This window comes from Ammodytes marinus, assembly GCF_949987685.1.
Source record: "Ammodytes marinus genome assembly, chromosome: 16".
Classification (NCBI taxonomy): domain Eukaryota; kingdom Metazoa; phylum Chordata; class Actinopteri; order Uranoscopiformes; family Ammodytidae; genus Ammodytes; species Ammodytes marinus.
In genome coordinates, this window is record NC_137220.1 from 5218660 (window position 1) to 5223933 (window position 5274).

Sequence of the window (5274 nt, forward strand, 5' to 3'; positions counted from 1 at the left end):
TCCGACCCACCGCCGAGAGAAAGGGTGGCGGAAGGATCAGTGTTGCCAGATCTCGATACAGAATCAAGTAACAAGGACTATAAACATAAAAATAAGGCCAAAAGAATAAACCTCATATATACTGTAGCTATTCCTGACAATGTCAACAATTGCAAATCGCCTATATTATATCATATACATCATGTAGCATACAATAAACAAATATATTGTCAATTTCTACAATTATAATAAGGGATTTGTATTGCATTCACTTCATTACTAACATAAAAACATGACCAACAGAAGCACTAAAAATCCCTTATAGTAATTGTATAGATAGACAACATTATATTTATTGTAGGTTATGTGATGTGTATAAGATTGTCTTTTTCAAGTGTTGAATAAATAATCTGGGATATAAATACATATACGAGGTCTACATTAGGCCTACATTCTTACTTATTAAATCACTCATCAGTGCATCACATTTTCTTTAAATATATTTTTAATTCATATTTCATATTAATTGAACGAATGAAATGCATTATTTGCCTTCATTGTTTGTATTGTTATTATTATTATTATTATTATTTATCACAGCCAATAGCCTATATTTGTAAACGACTGTACAACAAAAATCAAGCCCAAAATCGCTTGTAAAAATCAGACATGGCAACCCTGTGACTGATCCAACCGAACTCGACAGACCGGGCGCTCAACCAATGAGAAGGAAGCAAGCTGGTGCAAACTGGAGACGTCAGCCAATCACACGCGAGGATTAATCCGAGGACGCAGATCCCAAGGTCGGTTGGTGAGTAGCAGCACTCGGCGCATATGCTGCTGGGCGAGAGCTAAGAAACGGAATGTGGCATTTTTTATTTATTTTTTTCTCAAACGTACACATAACAGAAAATGGATAGAATCAACCAATGTACACGCGTAATCACCCACAATTATCACACCAGTGTTAAAAATGACCGATTATTTAAGATTATGCATCGATTTCTGAGAGTAATCGGGCGTAAAAATGCAGGAAATAAGCACGTGTGTGTGTGAGTGTTGGGGGATGTTATGTATTAGTGCAGGATAGATCCATCCAGCTCCCATCCACCACGTCATAGTAGCACGGTGCATGCTGGTCGTGCCCTTCCACTACAGAATCCATGGTCGGGGTTTGCAAGTCGCCCCCTTTGCAGCACCTCAATACTCTATAAAGAAGTGATGAGGTTAATATGTCGTTTTACATGTTAAATGATCATTGCTACAGTGTGTAATCAATGCAAATAAATGGTGTTGCACTGACAGACAGATTTGATATCACTCCGCGTGAGTTCGAAAGGGTTAAATAATCCCTGCTGTACTTTCCTGCATGCAAATCGCGTTATCTGCAGGGTGAGTGACCCCGCCATCTGTAGGCCACTTGTTTGTAAACAGTGTGTGTGTGTGTGTGTGTGTGTGTGTGTGTGTGTGTGTGTGTGTGTGTGTGTGTGTGTGTCAGCCAAGGCCTCTATCAGGCTCACCATAACACCTTTTGACAAGGTGTAGTAAACTAATGATCACGTTTGTTTTCACTGATAGCAGCATCAAGGTAATAAAGACAAGGTTAGTCAAGTGAATTAATCAATCTTTATAGAAGTGATTAATTGTTACAGTGATTAGTGTGAATGCTAGATGACATTTGGTAAGATGATATACGTAATATTTTCAATCAAATCAAATCAGTTTTATTTGTATAGCCCAAAATCACAAACACATTTGTCTCAGTGGGCTTTACATTTCATACAATATGATATATGATACAATATGACACCCTGCCCTTACACCCTTAGCTCGGCTGAGAAAAAACTCCCAGTAAAAACCCTTTACCGGGAATAAAAAAAAATTTAAGAAAAAAATAAAAATAAAAAATACATGGTGCAAAAGGTAAGGCAAAAGAAAACAGTATATACTGGAATAAAACTGGATTAAATTATTATGTTTCTCTAAAATTCTACACATAATCCATCATAATGACAGTTTAGAAAAAAAAATTGTTTTAGTTTTGTGCAAATTTATTAAAAATAAAAAACGGAAATATAATATGTACAGAAGGATTCACAGCCATTGCTCAATACTTTGTTGTGGCACATTTGGCAACTACATCCTCAAGTCTGTGGTAATATGAAGCCACAAGCTTGGCACACCCATATTTGGCCAGTTTCACCCATTCCTCTTTACAGAAGGCAAGGCAAGGCAAGGCAAGTTTATTTCTATAGCACAATTCAAACACAAGGCCACTCAAAGTGCTTTACAGGGGCAAGATTAAAATACATAAAATACAGAACCTCTCGGGCTCCATAACAAAATGTAGAAAAAATGCTGTCAATACTTTTACTATATGAGATTAAAATAAAAGAAGTAAATTAAGGCAACACGTGTTTGATTGTTTTCAGTCGTGGAGGATTCTGCTGTTTGACACAGAGGCAAAGACACACAAACACACACACACACACACACACACACACACACACACACACACACACACACACACACACACACACACACACACAGGAGACTGTTTCAGAAATATTTAAAAGTTCCTCGTAGCACCTTTAAAGTGCCCTTATCAATCTGTCACATTAATGTCTGGGCTGCTATCTCTCTTTCAGCCACTAGAGGGAGACATTCACCATCACAGGCCTCAAGAGATGACATCATGAACTCACCAGCCATTTTAATCTGATAGGCCAAAGATAGGTTGCGTTCCGAATCGCATACTTTCTACTATATAGTATGTAGAAAAAAGATTTAGGATGTCCCGATTCTTGTGGCCAGATTTAAGATGGTTAGAAGTACCCGGATGTCCTACTTCATGCGGCCAAGATTGTTAGTGTTGAAAAGTGCATCCTATTTGGGCGATTCTGACCCACAATCCAGTGCGCACGTGAAGTGACGTAACATCGACGAAGCCTCCATATGAAAACAAACGGGGATGCGACGGATATAAAAGCAAGAGGCAAGATCAAGGCGCAATGTTATGATGAAATAAGAGCGAAAAGTATGTCCCAATAGTATGCCTATCCTAACTAGATTATTTTTATCGTCGGATGTAGTATGTAGTATAGAAAAAAGAAAGAGTATGCGATTCGGAACGCAACCAAAATGTAGAAAAAATGCTGTGAATAGGCCTACTTTTACTATATGAGATTAGAATAAAAGAAGTAAATAAGTAAATTAAGGCAACAAGTGTTTGATTGTTTTCAGTCGTGGAGGATTCTGCTGTTTGACACAGAGGCAAAGACACACACACACACACACACACACACACACACACACACACACACACACACACACACACACACACACAAATTAGACTGTTTCAGAAATATTTAAAAGTTCCTCATAGCACCTTCAAAAGTGCCCCTATCAATCTGTCACATTAATGTCTGGGCTGCTATCTCTCTTTCAGCCACTAGAGGGAGACATTCACCATCATAGGCCTCAAGAGATGACATCATGAACTCACCAGCCATTTTAATCTGATAGGCCAAAGATAGTGTTCACACCGATTATGATCACTATACTGTTTGTGCCCACTAGAGTACCAGCCTGTGAGGCCACCCTTAAGACCACTGATGTTTAGCTTTAAAGGTGCAGTGTGTAATATGACATCATCAAGAAAGTTCTACAAAGTTCTAGAATGCAACGCTCCCTGGGTAACCCCAACCCTTTTGAATAATAACAGAATCTACAGTGGCCTTCAAGGACAAGAACAATTCTAGATTTTAAACAATGCACCTGATGACATTCCAACTATGACACTTTCAAGATGGTGGTGACAAGGCCTTGGTCCAAAGTATGGAGAAATATGGACATATATGAGACCCTTTCTAAGGGAACAAATAATAATTCTAAAAGAAAATTCAGCTATTATACACTAAATTAAACGTACTTATGGATATTATAATTACTTTCTACAAAATCTGATGGGAAATAAAACCCAAAGTTCTACACACTGCAGGTTTAAGTGTTGCCTGGAGAAGTCAAGAGAACCACATAATTGAAGCCCTAGTCAGCCCTCTGAAAAGCTGCTACAGATACGCGTCTAGGTTAAGACTGCATTGGTGCAACAGCCTGTATATCCTATAGGCCTATATTTAATTTATTTATTTCTATGTATTTTTTTGTATCTCCTTGTTATACTGTATGATGTTATATGGACCTGTGTCTGCAATACAAGCTGTATTATTATTATTATTATTATTATTATTATTATTATTATTATTATTATTATTATTATTATTATACCACATGACAAATGTTTACCAGCCTTTATCTGATTACAGTTAACAGCATTATTAGGAGGCCTGCTGATATGAATGTGAATCCATCTATCTATCTATCTATCTATCTATCTATCTATCTATCTATCTATCTATCTATCTATCTATCTATCTATCTATCTATCTATCTATCTATCCATCCATCCATCCATCCATCCATCCATCCATCCATCCATCCATCCATCCATCCATCCATCCATCCATCCATCCATCCATCCATCCATCCATCCATCCATCCATCCATCCATCCATCCACCCACCTGTCTGTCTGTCTGTCTGTCTGTCTGTCTGTCTGTCTGTCTGTCTATCCATCCATCCATCCATCCATCCATCCAGTGCCGATCACTCTAGCACACCAACTAATGATCAACTATGACTCAAAGCTTTCTCAAACCACATAATAGCGCTTCAGTAGCTAACATCAACATAGCGTTTCCATCCAAAGTATACACACTTCATCAAAACACACACACACACTACATCCTTGTACACTTATTTGTTCTGAGCCCTAGCCAAGCAGGATGTGTGTATTTGGGCTTTGTGGTTCCTTGTATATCCTCCCGTAAACTGTCCATGCGTTCCAAATGACAAACTTATTTCTTTTTACTACGCTACATACTAAAGTACAGAAGAGTTTTAGGGCCACAGCAGAGAAAAACAAATCAGATAAGGAAGATTTGTTTTTCATTATGTCGAGAAATGTCAAGAAGAGAGATGAATACTCCAAATTGCTATTGGAGTTAGTGGGGGCATTTATGTATTTTCAAGCATACTACAATTGACGTGCATGTATTGGGACATCCTCAATCTTTTTCTGGCATACTAAATAGTATGGAAGTATGGGGATTGGAACGCAGGGAGTGTGTATCTCTCACAGGAGACTTCAAAAGCTATTAAGCATTGATGGGTAACGTACAGTACACTACAGTACGTGATTAAGATTGTAATGACATATAATAACTTCAAGACGACT